Source organism: Durio zibethinus, chromosome 9, assembly GCF_047325235.1.
Source record: "Durio zibethinus cultivar Kanyao isolate XHJ-2024 chromosome 9, ASM4732523v1, whole genome shotgun sequence".
Classification (NCBI taxonomy): Eukaryota; Viridiplantae; Streptophyta; class Magnoliopsida; order Malvales; family Malvaceae; genus Durio; species Durio zibethinus.
The window spans coordinates 24,334,378-24,358,259 of record NC_143170.1 but is presented as its reverse complement, the minus strand read 5'-3'; the positions used below and the strand labels follow the sequence as shown (position 1 = coordinate 24,358,259).

At 23.4% G+C, this 23,882-nt stretch overlaps 1 long non-coding RNA gene across 1 annotated transcript; it reads left to right on the top strand.

Moving 5' to 3' along the window:
• The first annotated feature begins 1,071 nt into the window (after nt 1–1,071).
• Nucleotides 1,072–6,934, top strand: LOC149516888 (uncharacterized). The gene is made up of 2 exons (XR_016345396.1): nt 1,072–1,350; nt 6,208–6,934. It is a non-coding gene; the product is annotated as an uncharacterized LOC149516888 (long non-coding RNA).
• Nucleotides 6,935–23,882: the final 16,948 nt, after the last annotated feature.

Here is a 23,882-nt window from a genome sequence, read left to right as displayed (position 1 = left end):
AAGGTATTTTAGTCTAATTGAATACCATGACAGATTTATAATTCCATGTCAACATCTCCTAAGACATAAATATCTGTTATTTTTCTTCCTTAATTCTCAACCAAGTAACAACAAAACCTACAGAGAGAAAATTGACTAGGAGAGTTTAGCAATCCCCAGAAGAGTGTAGCAATCTGAGCAACACAACCGACAGCACGATGAGTCTTAAGATGTAAAACCCAAGCCACTTGCTTGGCATTCTTCCCTTTGCTATTTTCCACAGGCTTGAATGCAGCATTTGGGCCATCAATTTCCACAGTATATATCTTGACAATATTCTTTTGGCGGAGGAGAACCCTGATTGGTGTTCTACTCCTCTCTCTCACATCACTTGGTCATATGTCTCAAGGAAGAAGCTGTAGAAGTGGAGGTAGAGGTGCAGATGCATGGTGGTCGCCTTTCATATGCTTTCCTTTCATTGAAGAAGTTGCCCCTTTTACAATTGTTAGAAAGAGTGAGGTTCCTCATTGGTTTTGGCCAATTAAAAAACCTAAAATCTTTTTTTTTTTTCGTCTTCGACTTAAAAGAGTTTTATTTATATAAAACCTTAAACAATAAAAAAAATATTGTATAATAGAGAAATAGAAGGTAATGGCATCGAAACCAAAGAAAAATGGAGAAAAAAAGAAAAAAAAATTGATTAAATGAAAGTTGATTCACGATTTAATTAAACTGAAAGTTTATTAGTAAATTTATGTTTCATACGATGAATAGTGGGTTTGATGCTTTTTAAAAACAAATTTAATATATATTTAATAAGTCACATATTCGAGAAAATTTCTCAAATTATTTTTTCAATTGTTGATTAGTTCTAGTTTTAGTTAAAAAAATTTTGTATATCTATTATTTAATATTAAAATATTTATTTTATAATTCGTAATTTTTTTTATACTACCAAAATTTTTTATATAAATCTTAGTGTGCTTTATTTTTTTTGTATTATTGATTATTAATTATTATTTATTATTATAAATTTATTATAACATATTATTTTTATGTTATTTTATTTATTACTTTTAGTCCCAACAAAAATCTCCATGACCCCGTTCCATTGTCGTTGACGTATCAAATCTACTCACCTTGTAGTCATTGTCTAGATAATCCTGCCTTCATGTCTAGGAGATGGTGGACCACGGACTCCAAAGTCTCTTTTTTATGCCCTCCCTAGCCCAACCACAATGGGGAGATCTAAAAGCATTCATATTCCTTTCCAGGCGCTCATAGAAAACATTTGGAAGAGCATGTGAAGTTGGAGGACCATGGTAGCCTCCACGAGAACTTCATCAGAAAAAACTCTTCAATTTTCGTTAGGTAACATTCTTTTTCCTTATTTATTTGGTTTTAGATCTAAATTCCTTTTTCTCTCTCAATTTGAAGTTGTATAGTTTTTCTTTAAAATTTGAAAATCTGAGATGATGATGGAGCTGATGAGATGAAGCAGGTTTTTTTCTTGTTAGATGAGATTACAAGATAGAAGATAGAGATTATTTATGCGTACAGAAAAGAAGATGCTGATATGGACTATAACACTGACATGGAATTTAATTAAATCAAAATATCTTTGTTTAGGAATAAAGTTTAAAAATACCTCATTTTAAGAATTAAAATTTTCAATAATCATCTTAAAGAAAAAATTTTTAATTCAGTTGGTTGATTCAATCACTCAGATAATATTTATTAAGTTTTAGGTTCGAATTTTTATATCTATAATCTTTTCTCTTATTTTTAGATTATGATTTTTATTTATAAAAATTTTTTTAAGGTCAAATTTGTCAAAATGTTGTCAATTTTTCTTTTTAAAATGGTTGAAATAAATTATTGGATTTAAAAAAAGAAAGATTGAGGTTCCTTTTGGCAGAACTTGATTCCTAATATTTGCAAAATCCCTATTTTGGTGTTTTAAATTATAAATAACATAATTAATTAGTTATTATATAACTTGAATTTGAAATAAAAATAAATTTAAAAATAATTTTTATGCATGTTATTAACGAGAAATAAATTAAAGATAATAATTAAGGTTAATTGATAAAAGAAATAAATTAATGTTTGGATGAAAATTTTTTAAAATTTTGAAGAAATTTAAAATGATGTCATTTTAAAATGTTAGTATTTATAATTATTTTGATTGGATAAATATTTTTTAAAAGAAAATTTGGTCTATTTAAATTTAATGAACTAAAAAAAATAATAATATTAAAGATAAAAAATATACTTTATAAAAATATGCAACAGTGTATCATTATATTTATAAAAATATATAAATATTATTAATAATATAAAAATATTTTAGAGTTAAATAAGATGATATTTTATTTTTTGAGTTTTGTTTGTAGCCTACGCGCAGTAAAAATATAAGGTTTGGAGAAATTTTGAAAAACCAATTATTAGGTGAAATTTTAAGATGGCTCAAATTCTCTTTTAAATTTTCTTTTAAATTTTGAAATTTTCTCTTATTGTTACCCAATCAATAAATTTATTTTTGAAATGGTAAAAATCTTGATTGAAAATAAAATTTTTTTTTTTCAAATACTCCACCCAAACACACCTAAACTATTAAATATCGTATTTAAAACAATTAATGAATTGTAATAACTATTACATTAGTAATAAATAATTTATAAACAAAAACATATATAAAATTGGAACTTGATGTAAAAAATTATTACCATACTATGGTTCGGGTATTGGGTTCCCAATATAACTAATCGAACCGATTACATGTAGTAATTTTAATTTTATTATTTGAATCCAACCCAAATCTAATATTCTAAAGCTCCATTTGTATTGATGATAAAATTGATTGTAATAAGATTAAAAATAATAATAAAATTTATTATAGTTATGATTAAAAAATATTATTATAATTACGATTAAAAGAATTTTAATAAAAAATTTATATTAATTTTATTTTATTAAAATTAATATTTAAATTCAATTAAAGGTATAATGAGCTTAATCGGATCACACCGTAAATATTGTGAGATCCAAATGATTATTAATTTTATTTAATCAAGTGAGGTGACGTAAAGTATGAGGTACTCATTGCCATCTTTGATGGTAAGATTAAGAGTTACGGTGGGGAAATTAAAATTAGTAGTGGAATAATATGTGTTTAGTAAAAGGTTATTGTGTGATGGTAAGATTAAAAAAGTAATCATTAAAAATATTTAATATAAATTGATATATTATGTAATTTTCTAACATAATTATTATAATATAAGTCGATCATTAAAAATATTTAATATAATTTGATATAATAATTATTGTTAAAATGGATAATGAAATTAATTTACATATTTATTTATTTAGTTGCTTATGTAATTGTTTCATTAAATAATTAATTAATTGAATTTTTTTAAAAAAGATTAATTCAATATTAAACACATTAAAATCAAAAGAAATTTTCTATCTACTTCTATATTTATTTATATAATTTTATTTAAATGAAAATAAATTCATATTTATATATGTTTAATTTTATTTAATTAATTATATTTAAACTATTATTTATAAAATTTTTATATTATTGTAAATAATTTGTGACTGATCAATTTCAAAATGAACATGAATTCAAACTAATTTAGAATTGTAATAATGTGAATTTTTTAAAAAATCCGATCTAACTAATGCAAACCCGAAATTAACTAGAATCGATTGAATTCTAACTTAAAATGAATTCGAATCCACAAATAAATTAATAAACTAATCTAAACCATCCGAATCTACTGTAATCACAACATCTATGTTTTACCCTTATAAAGGAAACTCCATTTTTATGCAGTTTATCATTTTCTAAAACGAGAAAAAAAATTGATAACAAATTTTTTTAGGGTATTTTTTAAGGTTAATTAATATATTATTTGTTGTAATTATTTTATTATTAAATGTAATAAGTAATAATTTTATTCATAATTAATTTTTTTTATTCATATACTTTGCACGATTGATTTCATAATTAGGTAATATTAAAATTTATAAAATTTTTATGATTATATGATTTTATATTATATTATCAATATCGTATTTTTTTTCAATATTGTACTTGAACATATAAATCCCAATAGCAAAGATGGATTAAATTGTTCATTTTGCTATGACGATTTGAGTATAAATGCTAGGATTATTGTTGTTTAGTTATTTGATGTACAAAAAAATTACTGTTTATATCACATATTTATTTTATTTGAATTTTATATTTTTAAATAAATAATGTGTTTTACTCATCTAAAGAAAGGAGAATTTCTTGTTACTATTCCAAATAGTACAAACTATATGTTAACAAATACAAATGCAAAATTAAGTATAAAAAATGTTAGCTAAAATCCCATATTCTCACATGCTACCCTCTTAATCTAAGTAATAAGATACAGTTTGAATTCTTACAATTGCTTTAAAATCTATATTTTTTTAAGATACTTACTTTTGAGGAGTTAAATAAAAAAAATTCACCATTTTTTTAAGATACTTACTTTTGAGGAGGTAAATAAAAAAAATTCACCTATGCCAATCAAATTACATCAAATTCATTATAAAAATATTGTTAGGATTAAAATTCTTTAAAATTGGTTTATATTAATTATGTTTAAGTGATTTTGCTCTATTAAAATTTAATCTAAATAATATTTGTGAAGTTTTTAATTAATCTTCTACATAAAAAAAAAAAATACACAAATATAAAGAGAATAATAGGTGCTTAAGTTTTAATATATTACATATTAAAATTTATTGAAAAGAAAATTTCACTTTACCTTACATAAAAATTGATCTTGTGAATCATATTAAAGAATTTGCAATTCTAATGTTAAAAAAGACATGTTACTAAATAATTAGTTAAAAAATTTAGATAAAACATTTTTATTTGTAATTAAAAAAGTATAAGACTCAACTTTATTAAATCCAATTAAAAAATTTTAAGTGAAAAAATAAATGGTGCAAAAAATATTTATCATTATTTTCAGATAAAAAATTATTGATTTTGATTATCTAATTGAAAAAAATAAAAATAAATGTGAAATAATATAATTCTTCTTATAATTTCATGAATTATTAGAGGATAAAATTATATTATATAAAAATTTTAATTAAAAATTTGTTACCCCACATTAAAACTTTTTTAATATTTTAACATTGTATAAAAATTCAAATGAGCTTATTCCATAAAATAAATTTTTTAAAATTTTGAAAGACAAACAAATTACTTATACTTTTGAAAACACCTTTTATATTAATAAAATTGTCAATAAATATATTCATTAATAATAAAAAAATTTAATTATATAATATATAATAAAATTTAATAATTAATTGCGATAATTGATTTTTTGGATTTTTTTCCCTATTCATTTTCTTTAGTTTTAAAAATCATATTTATCAATTAATTGTATTTTTTTTATGTTTTAATCTTTTTCGTTTTCTTTAATTTTAAAAATAATATTTCTCTATTAATTATGGTAATTAATTGTGTTTTTTTGTTTTCTTTATCTTTTCAATGTCTTCATTTTTAAAATAATATTTATCTATTAATTGTAATCATTAGTTGTATTTGTTGAGTTTTCTTGTCTTTTGATTTTTTTGCAGTATTCAAGATAATATTCATTTATTTGAAATTGGATTAATTGTTATCACTAATAGTGTTTTTTTACTTTATTTGTCTTTTAATTTTTTTAAATTTTAATAAAAATAATGTGTATTTATTAATTGCGATAATTGATTGTATTTTATTATTATTTTATCTTTTAATTTTTACTATTTTAAAGATATATATATTAAATTGATTGTTTATTGCTTTTCTTTACTTTTGGGCTTTATCTTTTTCATTTTTTAAAATTTATATATTAATTATGGTAATTTATCATTTATTATTTTATATTTTAACGTTTCATTTTTTTTAATTTTAAAATAACGTTTATCTATTAATTATGATAATTGATTGTATTTTTTAGATTTTTTTATCTTTTAATTTTTGACAATTTTAAAAAAAGTATTTGCTTATTTAAAATTGCATTAATTGTGATCATTGATCATGTTTTTCGATATTTTTTATTTTAATAAAAATAATGTTTGTTTATTAATTGTGATAAATTTTTTTTTTTTTTTTTTGTTTTCCTTACTTTTTAGTTCTTTAAGAGATACAGATTATATTAACTGTCTATTGATTTTTTGAAGAGTGCTAGCAACACTCGTACTCACAATCGCTTTTTGGATACACGAGCCTTTGTAAAGCCACGTCATCTTATATTTTATATCCGAAACCGACAACTCCAAATCATAGGTTACCTGAGTATTATGACTTTTCTCAAAATTTTCTTGGTTCTTTTCGTTGTAAAAGCATGCAAAGTGTTTAACTAAGCAAAGAAATTCAAAGCTGAGTCTTTTTTATCAATAACAAATGTGATCTATTTTTAACTTTTCATTATACTTGATTAAATTCATTCGTAAAAAAAAAAAAAAAGCTCGATTAATTTGTTATTTTGAATTATATGTTTTATCTGGACTTTTAGTCGATTTTATATAATTTTCTTTTACCCTTTAATTGATGAAATTTATGTTGAAAAGTTCAATTAAAAAAATTGTTGTTTATCAATTTAAAAAGGTAAAATAGGTGCACTTTGAAACATAAAATAACAAGAAATAAATTTTGCTCGTGAGTTGGTAAAGAGAATTTTGAAATTAGGAGAATGCCAAGTTTAGAAAGAGAAATCCCAAACTCTTACAATGGCTTCTATTCTTCTTGGTCTCTAATATATTTTGTTTTTATTGATTATTTTGCTATTTTACTTTAATCTAGTTTGTTTTATGTGTTGGTTTTCACTTTTATGGATGGTGGTTGATGGCGACTATCTAATGTTTGTTAAAATGCCCATGAGAAGCTTATTCTTGTAATCTTTTCGAACCTTTGTCTCCTATTGGTGTTCAACTGTTTTGTTCGTGATCTTTGATTATTGAGCCATTTGCATCAAGCTCACGGGCAATTCTGTTACTAACAAGGGGCATAATGTTCCTTTTTAGACGGGGTTCACAGGCTCGCTTGTCTTTTTGTTATATCATAATTTTTTTGTTGGTTTTTTTATTGATTTTTTCATTGAGAGGTTTTTTTTAACTTGCACATTTCACTCATTAATAAAAATTGTAAAAAGAAAAACTAATAAAAAAAATCACTTTGATTAAAAAAAAAAAAAAAGCTCTGCTAATACAGTACTTTTTCCATGAAGGTAAACTTCAGTCAATGGTAGAGATTACAGGGTATCAGGAAATTGGGACAAAAATAAATATTTACTGGTAGAAATGGTGACAAATTTTAAGTTCAAAAATCGGAATGACGTGGCTTTATAAGATTTCGACTGTTGAACAACATCTACAAAAAAGATTGTCCGTGGCATTTCTTTTTCTTTTTTTGCCTTTTGATTTCAATAGGTTTTTAAAAAAAGGCATGTAATGAATAAAATATGCATAAACTTGCTAACGGTAGAGATATATTTACAATTGTAGACTTACAAAATATAAATTTCACTATAATAATTTATTTAATATATGGTATTTAAAATTTTGTGAAGATATATTTAATTTTTAATTTTAAATAATATATTAAAAGTTGATCTTGCAAGACATGGATTAAAAAAACCTAGTTAAATAATGAAGACCATTTATAACATTAGAATATTATTAAAAGTATTCTTCTAAATAGTATATATTTATATTTGCTATAAACTAAATTTTATTTAAGAAATTCTAGTGGATGTTAGAAATTACCAATATTGTAATTTAACTTGAAGATTGACCAATTTCTAAAAGAATGAGGTACAAATAAATTTCAAAAAAAATATAAGAGATTTTAATAAATTAAATATACTTAAAGAATGTGAAAATGTGATAAATTCATTATCCACTATTGATTCCAAGATTTATCTATCTTTTAAAAGAAGAAACAATCCCTTCAATGAAAGCATTAATCTAATAAGAAAGACGATATCGACATCTAAGAGGTCGAAAGGTTCCTTAGAGTATTTTTTACTTTTATTTTATTTTACTTTATATAAACTATCATATTTAAATGATAAAATTTGTGAATTTAATATTAAATCTCTAGTATTCATTTGACTTTAAATTTATTTAATAGGAAAATTTTTAAACTTTCTGTTTAGCTATACTTGTGTCTTTAATAAATAAAAATTTATATGAAAATTTCTAGTTTAAATTGAGTTTTAAGTCAAGGATGTGGAGGGAAAATATGAAAAAAAAAAAAATTATCTTTTGGCTAATTAATAAAAACATAAATTGCCTAAGAATGTAAGACCTTATGCTTAATTTTAGACCCACTAATCAATTTTGTGGTTAAACAGAATTATTTTCATTGATAAATTCAAGACATTCTTTTAATAAAATTTAAATTTAAAAATAAATATAAAAAAGTTAATAAATTTTGCCTTGGTTTGGATTATAGGTTTTATGAATTAGCATTAAATCCCAAAAATTTATCCAAGTTCACATATATTAATAATATTAATATTTTTATATTCCTTTCTTTATATTTTTAAAGTAGAAATTCAAATTAAAGTTCTATGATTATAAGTTATCTATCTAATTTATGTTTTCAACTATAAATATGAATGAAAAAATAAAAGAACTATTTAAAATATTGTTTTGAGGAAAATTGATTTACAAATGAAATATGAAAATAAATAAATAAATTTAATTAATGATGAGATTTCTAAAATTGACATTAAACCATTAGAATCCAATTATATATATATATATATATTTATTTATATATCTGATGCAAACACTATCTACTTTCTGTTTTCTTATAAAACTTTTTACTATATAAATCATCATTCTAGCAAATATTTTAATTAAACAATAGGTGTGTAAGAAGGGAAATAAAAAAATTTATTAAGTAAATTAAGATGTTATTTTATGAATAGAAAATTACAAGAAATATGTCAAAAATATAAAATTTGTTACGGCTTTTAAGGATTTATCAATGTTGTATTAATTCTCTAGCTTTCATTCAATTCATATGTTATATGAATATTTTTCCAAATATCAACATTTCCAGTTTCCCTTTTTGTATATTTGTGCCTTTGAAAAGCAAAAATCTACAAAAAAAAATACTATTATAACTAAATTATTACCACTCGATGTTCATGTGTAATGAAAGATTACACTGAAATGAAGTAAAAATAACCATAAATATTTTAACTAAATATTTTGGTGTAATTTTTTTTTATCTAACAAATCTCATCATTTTGATTCCATTCAAGACCTTTAAAATAAAGGTTTTAAGATCTAATGGTTAATTAGCAAAAAGGAAAAAAGTTTTAATTTTTAGAATATTCTTAGGCACTTCAATTGAGTATTTTATTTTATGTAAAAGTTATTGATTTTATTATTATTATTATCAAGTTTTTTTTATGGAAAAAATATTTAATTTTTTGTTAGTAATAATCTAATGTAAAAAAATTCTTGAGAAATAGATAAAATTTTTCAAAGGAACATGGATTTTTAAATATTCTTAATCTCAAATTACAAAAAAAGTTAATTTTTTTTGGATCTCTTGAAATTATAGCATGATAAATAATCAAATAATTATGAAAAATTTTAATTTACTCACTACAAATAAAATAATCTTTTTGCTCATTTCATTTATAAGAATGACTAGATTGTAGATAGAGTATTTAGAAAGACAAAAAAAATCAATAAACTTGAAAGTTGAGATTAAAGAGTTAAAATATTAAATATATTAAAAATAATTATCCATAAACTACATAAATTTATGCCATGAATGTAATTGCAAATGTAATTGATACACATTTAATTTTTTAAATACTAAAATTTAAAAAATATATCTTCATTTTGAAATGCATTTATTTTACAAAACTTGTTAATTTTATAAGTATGTTGTACAAGATATATTATAAAATTTTAAGAATTACATAATTATTTTAGTCATATTATAGTTAGTTTATTTGGTTTTATCCTTGTAAACTTTTATAACTATCATTTTAATTAATTTAAGAAGTTTAAAAAAGAAAAGAGAAAATGACTTACTGGAAAGATAAATAATATTTTTTTATTAAGAAAAAAATACATTGATCTCAAGTTTTCAAAAAATCTTACACTGCTACCATAACATAAAAAATCAAATTATAATCACATAAAGAAACCATCAAAAGTCAAAAGAAATCTTCTAAAGAAAAACATAAAATTGTTAACAATATAAGCAAATATGATAATATAAAATATCTATATTCTATAGTTTAATTATCATATGAAAAGAATGAAAAGAAATAAATGATAACATAAAATATCTATATTCTATAGTTTAGTTATCATATGAAAAGTATGAAAAGAAATAACTAAAGAAAGAAGAACAATAAACAAATTAAGAAAAAAAGAGAGAAAAACATGGGATAACAAAAGTAATCAAAATCTTAGCGAAATGTTGGAACTTGAGTATCACCTTCTATTGCTAATGAGATTATATATTACCAAAATTCAAAATTCTTGTAAAAAGACAAACACAATCAAGAAAATGTAAAAGAAGCAAACTTTATGTTAACTCGATTTCATAAAAATAAGATGTAAATAAAATATTAATACATACTTTCAAAATAAAATGAAAAGTATAATACATGATAAACCAGCAACTACTATTTCAATTTCCAAAATTTAGTAAGGTTGATAAAATCTTTCTCTTTGAAAGACTCCAAGAATGTTGGTTATGGTGAAATGTATATAATAGAAATGTTTAGCATATTTTACAGTTTGGTAAAATTGATGCTTGATAAAAGCTAAAAATTTTTTGATAAGTTCAAAAGAAAAGTTTTGGACTAGGATTTAGCCAACTATTCCCAATTCGATACTGGTTATATCAAAAGATTCATGGTTAAGGCGAAATTTGATTTTTGGAATGGAATTGCCAATTTCTGTAATAAAAATATAAGTAGAAAAATAATGTTCTAAAAATTTTTCGATCAACAATTTTTTTGTTGTCTGAGTAATAGAAAGATTTATCTATTGAAACAGTTCCTTGGTTAGGAAAGTTGCAGTTTTATCGAACAAAAAATTTTTGTTAAGCTTATTTAGCTGAGGAGAATTATAGTTTTCAAAATATTCACATAAATTCAAGAAATTGTTTATTTTTTGGATACTGTACTGATTTTCTTCTAAAGCAAATAAATCAATATCTTGCTATTGTAGCAGATTAGTGGAAAAAAGGTTTTGGAAAGCTATTTCTTTAAACTTTTGAATTTTATCAACCTGTTTGACTAGAAATTCAGCTAATTGGGTCATCCATTTTCAAAAACTAGATTTATTTTCTGAGAGATGGGATTTCAAAATTTTCTACCCTCATCGCAACTACTAATTTATTGCTTAAAAAAAGAAATTTAATAGCCATAAACAAAAATGAATTCTAAACGTGTCTAAAATCCATAATAGATAAATTTGAATAGTAAAAATTGATTATGGATTATATAAAAATTAAAAAATTATAAAGATGTAAACATAAATAGAATGTGAACAAATCTCATGATTAGTAGCATACTGCATATTAAAAATTTTAAAAATAAAATATATAAGAGATTGCAAGTATTTATATAATTCAAAATAAAAAAATAAAAATAAATAAACAATGTAAAAAACAATGGTCATACCTATGATTAAACCCAAAAATAATGAAATGAATCAAAGATAACAAAATAGCATGACAAAAACAGAGAAAAAACATATATACATTTTCATCAATCAAAATAATTTATGTACCAACATGTTATTTAGTCTTATAATTATAAATATCTCACAATCGACAAACATAAATTTTGTTTATCCAATCATTTTTTTAAAAGATAATCATCAACGGTGATATATTTTAATTTATTAATAGTCAAGCTTGAATTGCAAAAAAAGGATCACAATAAAAAAAATAACAAAATTATAAAAATGTAAACATTAAAAAATAACTAATTGGCTAATAAAAAAGTTGAAATGCTAAAAAATATAGATCATGATTAAAAAAATTTAAAAGTTATAAATATGAAAACATAATAATAAACAAACCTCATGATTAGTAATTTGTTAATAGCCAAGCTTAAATTGCAAAAAAATAAAAATAAAAAAATTATAAAAATGTAAATATTAAAAAAAAATACATCAATTGGCTAATAAATAAACTTGAAATGTAAAAAAAAAAAAATAGATCATGATAGAAAATTTATAAAATTATAAAATTATCAAAATAAAAATACAATAAAAAAACAAAACATCATAGTTAGTAATATGACAAACAATAATTAAGAGAAGAAAGTGTAATAGAGACATGAAAGGTACTTATATAACTTTCACCCTTAAAAAGAGATGAAAAACCATAAGTTACAAGAAGATAAAAAATAAAAAATATAAATGTTACAAAACCAAAATTGGTCAATATTGTAATTTAACTTGAAAATTGGTCAATCTTCAAGTTAAATACACAATATTGCTACACTGTTAGCAAGATGCTGCTTCCAGCACACCAACAAAAGTGGAAATAATAAAGCACATATACTAGCTAAACAAGGGTTAAATATTACTAAAAACATGTTCTAGATTGAGGAATTCTATGAAATCCTCATAAACAATCCCATTGTTACTGATATTATATAAATGAAAATAATTCTGTTTTTCATAAAAAAAAAAAAGAAGGTAATTTTTTTATTAAAATGAGTAAAATATTTTTTAATAAAAGTTAACAATAATTTATAATTTTTTTGTATTAAAACATGTTAACGTCAATTTATCAAATTTTATTATCAGTTATAGTTTTACCATCAATGTTAAGGACTTAATTTTTTTTATAAAAAAAAAACTCTTAAATTCTACAAATGGACAATCCTACCCAAAGGATTTTATATACCAACTTCAACAAAATAACAATAAAAAGAGTAACTGAATATATAATTATAATTATTTGATGTTATTAGCTTTTATTTTTTAAAGTAGAGATTTTATTTGTGCTTAACATATAACTTATGCATTATGTCTCATTTGGTCCTTGAACTATTGTATTTTTTTCTAATGAGGTACTTAAATAAAAAAATTTTGTAATCAGGTACCTAAACTATATTTTCATGTGCTAATTTGTTCCAACTATTAATACTATTAACCTTAAACACTGATGTGACATAAACTTCCAAAAAGATGCTAATACATATGAAAAAATGTCTAATCACTTCAAAAAAAATTTTAAAATTTTAAAAATTTTTAAATATTGCTAAAATTTTTTAAAAAATTTTAAAATTTTCAAAACAAATTCAAAATTCTAAAAAATTCTTTAAAATGTTAAAAATTTTTATAAAAATCTAAAATTCTAAAAAAATTCAAAACTTACAACAACTAAACATTTTTTTTTTCATTTCTTCTTCCCACTCCAAAAAAAAAAAAATCATCTTTCTTGTATACAACCCATTTCATCCAGGGTTTTGAAACTTTTTTAGATTTCAGAGTCCTAAAGTTTTTTTATCCATTAATCAAGATTTTGGGCATATCTAATTGAACTCGATTTTAGGTTTAGGTCTTAAACCGAAATAAGTGTTGATTTTTTTTTCATTTATCTATTTTATTAGTATGTAGTGTGTTTTTGGAAAAAAAAGAAAAAATATTGAAAAGAAAAATTTTATGGAAAAGAACCCGAATGCAATAGGATTGAAATTCTTCCAAAAAAAAAGTTGTTTTGCATTATAGTTCTTATGGAAAATAAATTTTTTTGTTTGAATTGATGATCAAAATTTCAGTGAAACAAGAAACATTTTTCAATCAAAATTGTTTGTTGGATTTAGAGTTCTCTTTGGATTGGGATTAATCCCTATAAAAGAACCTACCCAAGAACATAGTGGGGACAATCAATATTATATAGATAAGCATCAAGAAAAACAAAGCAAAAAAAAATTGTTAGGGAAAGTTTTGCATTGAAAGTTCAATTTGAAGAAAATTTCAAGGGTAGATCACAATCAAAGAAAGAAAAGGAAAAAAAGGGGTTTTATCATTATAGAATTTCAAAATCTTGGGTAAATTTGGCAATTTTCTTTCGAGGTTTCTTAGGCCAAAAGAGAGGAAAATCCATACAATTTAGGAAGAACCAAAAACATTCAATCAAAAACCCATAGCCTTAATTTGTCCTAATCAATTCATAATTTCCAAACCCAGAACTTCAAACAAAGTTGAAAGTCTCAGTAATCATAGAGGAAATTGCAATCTATTAAAACCCAGAAACACAACTCAATGCACAAGAAACTCCGTAAAAAATAAAGGAATCGAGAGTTACCAAACCCAAAATCAAGTCCAATAAAACAAGAAACATTCACCAGTAAAAATCAAGAAAATTCATAGTTTAGGTTTCGGGTGTTGTTTGCCTTTAGTATTGTTTTTGGGTTTTAGCCTTCTAAGAAAAAGAAGAATTTTAAGTGGTTTTAAGTTACTGGTTGATGATCGAATGTGTTTTAGGTAGTAGATATTGTAAGATAGTTTTTCTAGATTTGTAATTTTGGTTAAGTTTTCTTATAAATCTAATTCGATGAAGAAGAGAAAGGAAAGGAAAGAGGCCAAGGCTGGTGGTCAACGACAAAGCAAATGGCAACTTTTCTTTAATCTAGGTTTGTCTGTAGAGAGAAAGCACAGAAAGTCGAAGCTAGAAAAAAAAATAGGGAAAAGAATAAAATAAAAATTTTTACTTTTGCTAGTTAAAGAAACTTAAAATAATGTCATTTTAGGAAAAATTTTTGCAAGACCCGTGTGTAATCTATGTGACCCGTATGTCTACCCATTGTGCTATGTAACCCATATGTTTCTATTTTTTTTTATTTTGAAAATTTTTAGAATTTTTTATGTTTTTCTTTTGGTGTTGACGTGACATTGATGATGTGGAGCTAATTGGACATTTTGACACGTGTCAATATTTTATTTTTGCTAGTTAAAGAAACTTAAAATAATGTCATTTTAGGAAAAATTTTTGCAAGACCCGTGTGTAATCTATGTGACCCGCATGTCTACCCATTGTGCTATGTAACCCATATGTTTCTATTTTTTTTTTTAATTTTGAAAATTTTTAGAATTTTTTATGTTTTTCTTTTGGTGTTGACGTGACATTGATGATGTGGAGCTAATTGGACATTTTGACACGTGTCAATATTTTATTTGATGTTTATGCCACGAGTTTAGGGTTAACAATATTAACGGTTTGGACAAATTAACACACGTAAATATAGTTTAAATACTTGATTATATATATATATATATTTTGTTTAGGTACCATATTAGAAAAAGTACAATAATTTAATGGTCAAATAAGACATTATCCTTTTTTTTTAATTTGTTATCATAATATATTTATTATTTATTATTTTAGGCCTATCTTCTTTATTCTCTATCCGAATTGTAGAATTCTTTTTAATCTCTTTCTTTTTCTTAAATTACAAAAAAAAATACAAAGTAAAAAAAAACTAAAAAAATTAAAAGTAGCTTTAAATTTTAAAAAATTGAAAAAAAATTAAAAGAAAAGTGTTTATCAAATAGTGATCCAGTTATCAATCTCAACTATGCATGTTAGCTTTTTTTAACTTTGCTAAGTTATAAATAATTACTCTTTCCATATAAAGTTTGAGACATTGGATAAACTTGATATTTATTTTGAAAGCAAAGTGTTCTCCCCCTTAAAACCAAAATTTGAGACCTAACTTTTACATAAAACTAAATTTTAATACGTTAATTTTCACTTATAGGAGCTAAAATTTTAGGATTCTTTCAATTGAAGCTTTGAAACCTTGTCCAAGGTCTAACTCAAGTCGGATAGATTCCACCGACTCGTACTGGTAGTTCAGTGTTTAGACAAGTCTAATCCTTATTCAAATGGAACCCATGGTGCTCATTTTAAGATTCTGCAAATATGAGTGGCCATGAATCAGGCTAAGCTGGACTAGGATGGAGCTGAGGTTTTATATGGTATTTTAATACTTTATATATTTGTTCAAAATGACGATTTGAATTTTAAATTATATTCATGCTCGTCATTATTAATAAAAGTATAACTCAAGTCTACCAAGATAACTTTTTTTTTCTAAAACAATTTTTAAAAAATATATGAAAACATGTTAATTTTTAACTTAATCTTTAGTGTTGTTTACCTTTTTTTAACTTTTAAACTATGAATAACTTAACATTTTTTTAATGTCTACAATACAATATTAATTAATATTTATCTTTTATATAATATAAATTATATAATAATAAATTAAAATAAAATAATATTCTTTAAAAAAAAATTCTTTAAAACAAATTACACTAGCAAATTTTTTATTTAAATTTTTTATTTAAATAAACTTTAATTTATGAAAAATATTATCTATCACTAATAAATTTTTTAAAATATTATATTATTTTACTAATTATAATATATTCTGTATCTACATAATTATATTTATTTAATAACAATAATTCTATTAATAATGATAGTTATAGTAATGAAATAAAATCAAAATAAAAAATTTAATATATTGAGAGCAATTATTCATAAATTACATATTTCATATATCATGAACATATTTGTAAGTGCAATTGATATATTTTTATTTTTAAAATATTTATATTTTATTAATAACTAATGTGCATATATCTATGTTATCAAAAAATATATTAATATTTATATTATCAAATTCTTCATTAGTAAAATTTGATTTAATTATCAATAACAAATATCATAACTTATATAATATTTTGTTCACATTTATTTTAATGATTATATGAGTATGTTATAATTGTAACAATGTATAGAAGGGTATAAAGCATTTAAAATCATGTCCACAATAATTATATACTAATAATTAATATTAATTGATTTTTTCACATTAGTTAAATTATTGTTAATATAATTTTCTTATTTATTATTATTTTATTTACGTACATAATTAAAGTTAATAGGAATTTTCAAAAAATCATCACTTATAATTTTCCTAAAAATTCTATTTTTGAAAAATTTTTAATAAGTATTTTAATTATTTATTTCTCTCATCATTACTTCGCTTACTTATTTGTTGTAGGGATATTAATTTTATCCATATTCAATGAGAAATGTGATTTTTTACCCAACTGGGGATAGGAATAGGTATTACATTATGGGGATGGGTATAATTTTAAATTTTTTATAAGGTATAGGGATGGAGACGAGTAATATAGTAGCTATCTTATATTTGTACCATACTCTACATATATAATTATATATATTTAGTAACTATATGTTTATTAAATAATATAAATTATATTTATGATTAATTATAATTAATACATTTTTATTTAAAAATGTATATTAATATATATTTATAAAAAATTACATAAACATGAAAGATAAAAATTAAAAAAGCTAAAAAAAAATAAATTTAGGTTTTTATTTTTTAAAAAAAGTTATGAGCATGAGGATTACCTATATTCATTAAATACATGCGAACATAGGGATGAGAATAGATTTGAAATACTGATTGTATATGGGTACAAGAATGGATATAGTATAAAATCCAAGAATGAGAATGCAGAATGCTCTACTCGCCCCATGCCTTACCCATTGACATCCTTAATTTGTTGTAGACATAACAATTCATGTATTTGTTGTTGCAACATGCAGGTCTAAAAACCTGACCAGAAGGCTTGAAAAACATTTTAAAATCTTAAAACTAAAGGAGTTGCCACCAATTTTTTTAAAGGTATTATTAATCTCCTAAAAAAGTTTATCTTTTTAATGAAATAATAGAACGAGTTTAAACTTTACTAAAAAAATATTTTGATCTACAAAAATAGTGTTGGGTTCCAGAGTCGATTACATATATGCAAGGATTAGCACCCTTACAACACCTATTAAAATTGGTACAAATTAATTGCATGTTATCATTGAGCTTTAATAAAAATATCTTAACTTTAATATTTGAGAATTAATTCCTTGAACTTCATTTATCCCCTTCAAAATAATTTTTCTTGAAATCAATTCAATTTGAATTTTGAACTTTAAAAACAAACCATTTTATTTTTTAATTTTTGAAAATAAATCTAATTGTTTTGGATCAAGATGAAAAATCCCTCGTATCGAAACATTCTCTTTATTCCCCTATATATAAGTGAAAATTCAAAAATTCCCTTCACTTTGGAAATTTTTATAATGTGTCATAAAACCAAGATAATATTTCTCATAAATTATAATTGTTGAGAATCCTTTTATATTACGCCAAATCTTAAGAATTATTTTTACCTGAAAAATCACCTTATTTTATTTTTTCAAAATATTTATGAAAAAAACTTTATTCAAAAAACATGTAAATGATATGAATGAATGTAGCAAGACATAATGTATGCATTATTACATATAGTGTGAGTGACAAATATAAAATGTATGAATGCAATGACTATTTAAAAAGGCTAATGCATTTAACAATTTATCAAAATAAAATGCAAATGCATGAGAATGGATTTAGGGTTATCTTTAAAGGCTTTGGTTAGATTTTTGGTTTAGGGTTTGGTTTAGAGTTTAGTTTAGGGTTTAGGGCTTGGTTTAGGGTTTAGGGCTTGGATTAAGGTTTAAGGTTTAAGGTTTTATTTAGGGTTTGGTTTTAAGGTTTAGGGTTTAAGGTTTTTGGGAACCCAATGCTTTGGTTTGATTTTAGTAAAATGGCCCAAATTTGACCATACTTCAACCAAAATTGACTAATGTCAAATAAGTTTGACAAAATTAGCCTTAAGTTGACTTTTGACTTTTTTTCTTGATTTTTTGCTATTTTTCTTGCATCTCTTTAAAAATCAATTTATTCCAAAATCTTGAAATATTCGAAAGATCTTTAAAAATCTTGATCAAGACTTAGGTCTTGACTTTTAGAGCATCGCAATTGACTAGAACTTATCTAGATAAAATTAAGTGTCTACAATTATCATTCTTTGCATATTTCTGAGATCATGAATAATGCAAACATAAAAATAACAATTTTGATCGAGATTAAGTATTAGAGTTCTTCTTCTCTTTTTTTTCTTCTTTTTTTTTGTTTCCTTTTTGTATTTTGGGTTTTTATATTATCTTATTAAAGGTTTTGAAATCTTTTTTCTTTTTTTAAGAGAAAAAAATCTTATCTTTAAAAGGCTCTTTCTTAACAGAGGCTTTAAAACTTTAAAAATTTTATATTTAAAAAAAATCCCCCCTAATAAAGATTTTGAAACTTTAAGAATCTCATCTTTGAAAAGCTCTACCTAAATAGAGATTTTGAAACTTTAAAATTCTTGTCTCTGAAAGGTTCATTCTGAATAAAGGCTTTAAAACTTTAAAAATCTTATCTTTGTAAAAGTCTTCCTAAACAGAGGCTTTGAAAGTTTAAAAATCTCATATTTGAAAAACTACTCCTAAATAGAGGCTTTGAAACTTTTAAAAAATAAAAAGCCTAAAAAGCTTGTAGATTATGCCCAGAGATCTTGCAAATCTCAATACTAAAACAAATTTAGTGTAGAAGTCTTATGAATATTGCCCAAAGATCTTAAAGACTATGCTTAGAAGTTTTATAGATCTGAACATTAAAATAGATTTTGCTTGAAAGACTTATGAATTTTGCCTAGAGTTCTTAATGATTACATTTTTTTAGTGCTCGGAGATCTTTGTAACAAATTTTCTTATTTTGATGTTCGAAGGTCTTTAAAATTTTTTAACTTGGAAATCTTAAAAATTCTTAATAATTTCCTTCCTATAAACACTTTTAACTAATACCATATCTTTTTTCCATTGTTTGAATAATTTTCTAGGGATTAAGTTAGGAGATCTTATAAATCTCGACACTAAAACAAATTTTGCTCAGAAAACTTATGAATCTTACCTAAAAGACTTAGAGATTATACCTAGAGATCTTAAAAATCTCAATACTATAGCAGATTTAGCTTGAAAATCTTGAAAATCATTCACAAAATTGAAAATTATGTATAAAGATCTTGGAAATCATTGAAAATTTTAAAATTCTGCCCAAAAGTATTGGAATTCATTTAAAAATTTAAGATTATCTTGGAGGTCTTGAAAATCATTCAAAAATTTAAAATTTTACCTGATGGTCTTGAAAATCATTAAAATATCTAAGATTTTGTCCAAAGGTCTTGGAAATCATTCAAAAATGTAACACTTTGCCTGAAAGTGTTACAAATTTACCTGGAGGTTTTTAAAGTTATTTAAAAATGTAAGACTTTGCCTTTTTGGAAATCTTGTACTCAGTCTCCTAACCATAATCTCTTTTAAAGTTAAAATTTTTTCCACTTCAAAATTTTTACTTTTTGTCTTAAACGTTTTCACTTTTTATTTCAAAACATCTTATCCTTTAGATTTGAAAACGCTCAATATTTCATTTCTTTTACAACCATTTTTTTCTTCTCGAAGTGCTCCACACCATTGTATCAAGTGTTTTAAATTTCAAAAAACAAATTTCCTCTTTCTTGTTTTATGACCAAACTTTGGCAAATATAACCATGATGTAAAGTATTATTGAAATGATTATCCAAATGCAAATTTTTTGCTCCATGCAAAGATGCAAGTGCATATCTTCCCAATGCAAATGCTCTATGCGAAGATGTAAATGCAAATGTCTTTTTCCTTATGCAAATAATCTATGTGAATGTGCAAATGCAAATTTCTATCTTAGTAATGCAAAGGTCTTGCAATGATGCAAGTTTAAATACTTTTTTCACGATGCAAATGCAAATATGAGGATGCACATGCAAAGATCCTTGCCATGATGGAAATGAACATTCTTTTTACATGATGCAAATGCCTCTACAAAGATGCAAGTGCCAAGATTCCTTTTTTTTTTTTCATTTCATAAATTTCAAATTTGCTGATTTCTCTTTGCTCATCTGATTAGCTCTATAACTTCCTCTAAAAAAGGTTTCTTCTTCCATTTTTTCATGCTTTTTTTTTATTCATTGAGCTATCTTCCTTATTATAACTTTATCAGTTTTTACTCTTTCTTATCTTCAAATAGTACTTAATGACTGTTCTTTCATTTTTGCTCTCAATTATTCTATCCTTCTTACTTCCATCATTGATTCGAACATGCCATATGCTTATGATCACTTCAAACTTATTGTATGTGTAGACCCCCTATTTTGTCTAAGAAATTTTTTCGATTAACATGAGCTTCGATCATAAAATGGGCCTTAATACAAAAAAAAAAAAAAGAATTTTAGGCCCAAGGGTTAAAAGCCTAAAAATTTTGATTTTGATTTCAATTTTAATTTTAATGTTAATGTTAATGTCAATTTTTATTTTATTTTATTTTTGGTTCAATTTTATTTTTGGTCAAAGTACAAAAAAGTAAAAAAACCAAAGAAAAAATGTGTGATTTGTTTTGGTAGATTGTCGTTGGATCTGGTTCAGTCCTAGATTCAATGTCAGATTTTGAATTTACTCATTAATCATGTGTGGAAATTCTTGGCTCTTAATTCATTGAAAAAAAGAAAGAGCAGAAAAATTGAATCCAAAAAAGTTTCCCTAGATTCGGTAGAACTTAAAAAAAATTCCAAAGTAAAAGGAATTGAATCCTTATAAAAAGACCTAGCCTGTGAATACAGAGGAAGGGGAAGCAATTAGGCAGCAGTTTAATTTTTCCTGAATTTTTTGTTCTAGAGATTCAAATTTTGAGGGTTTTTTAAATCAATTTTAGAATTTGTTTTGAAACTTTTTTGTGATTTGATTTGATTGGTGGTTATTTGAAAGCTTTTGGGAATATTTGAAGTTTTGATCCTTTTAGGGATTTTAAAGAACTTTTGAAATTTTTAGGACTTTTTTTTTCTTGGTTCTGGGAAGTTTGATTTAAGGTTCTTTTTAATTCTAGAAGTTTTTTGTATTTTCAATTTGATTCCTAAAGTTGCTATTGAATCCTAGGATTTTGGTTGAATTGGTTTAATTTCTAGATTTTCTTAAAATTTCTAGGTTTGGATTTGAATTTAGGAAATTTTTTGGAATTTATTTGAATTTTTCGACAAAAATTTAAATTTTTAGATAATGTTTACAGTGGCAAGTAGGATTGACGATATTTGGAATCGAGAATTTTGGGTTGTTTTTAGGAAAGATTTGAACTTTTTAGTGTTGTCTGAATTTTTTGGCACCGGATTCTAGAATTGATGGCCAGCCATTTGAATTTCATAGTTAATTCTAAAAAGAAGGCAGAGAAAATTGGGATTAGAGAGAGAGGCAGAAAAAGAAGTTTGAGGAAAATGGCTGAAAATTGCCTTTATACAAAACCAAAATGATGTCGTTTAGGGAAGGCAAGATTCATGTTTCAACCTATTATGACCTACGTGTCAACCTACCTTTGACTCAACTCGGGTCATAGGTTTTCTAGTTTCCATTTCTTTTTATTTTCAATTTTGATTTTCTTTTGATTTCTTTAGGTTTTGATTTTTTTTAATTTTTATTCTAATTTATTCTTTTTTTAACTAGTGATTATATTAAAAAGGATCGAAAAAAGAAAAAAAAAACCTTGATATGAGTTTTTTATTGTTTGAAATTTTTTATCTACTTGATCTTTATATTTTGTCGAATAATTATAATATATATTTTGCATGATATTTGATATGAATTTAATTTATTGCATTTTTTTTGCATGAATAATATATATATTTGCATGATTATTTATTAACTGTATGATTTATTATATATTTTTGCATGAATATTTATTTTTGCAAGATGTCTACCTGTATGGTTTCTAATTTATTTGCATGAATAATTAATATACATTTGCAAGAATTTAATTTGCTTGCATGATTATTAATATAATTGTATGATTATTAATATATTTGCATGATTATTAATATATTTGTATGATCATTAATATATTTGCATGATGTTTTTATTGCATGCTAATTTTTGCATGATATTTTATATTATTGCATGATATCCTAATTTTTATTTTTATTTTTTGCATGATTTGAAAGATATAAGACCATCTTGGATTAAGGCTTAAGTAAGATAACATATAATTAATTTGGTACCAATTTTAGGTGTTTTGGGATGTTAAAACCTTCCCTGCATGTAACCGACTTCTGAACCTAGTTTTATTGATATAAACCAAAACTTATTCTTTTTAAGGATCCTTAGTTTAAACTTAGGATAACTTTAAAAAGAATAGATTCACATAGGTGGTCAATCACACCTAGATAAAAAAGATTGTTGGCAACTCCATAGTTTTTGTGTCTAATGAGCTGGTGCTCTAACTTGAATGTTATGATAGTTTGGTGACTCTACTGGGGACATTAGAGAGTTGAGACATTAGTTAGTTGTGTGTTATCTTAAGCCCTAGTTTGATGGTTTCATTATTATGATTTTTCATGTATACTAACCTATTTGTTTATTTTGTAGCTTATGATTTATTTTATGTATTAATCTATTTGTTTATTTTGTAGATTTTAATTTTTCATGTGTATCAATTTATTTTATTATTTGGGTTGGCATGTCCTTTTACATACACTAAATTTGCATTCATGCATAAACTCTAAACTCAAGCTTTATCCTTTATAAGGAGGGAGTAAGTACCTACACTTTCAGGAGATGATAACCTCTACATGAGCTAGCAAAAACTCCCTTTCAAATTAAAACCTTTTCGTTTGAGCTTATAATAGTGGGTGAGAATTGGGGTGCCTTACTAGTCTATAATGAATGATGATGTAAGGATAAATTTGGGAGCCTTTAGATTGTCATCAAACCCAGCATGTGTATAAACCTTAAAGATCCAAATCTAAGTTAAAACCTTGCCCATTATTTTTGTTAGAAATCTTAAATAGGACACATGATTGGACATTTACTACTATTC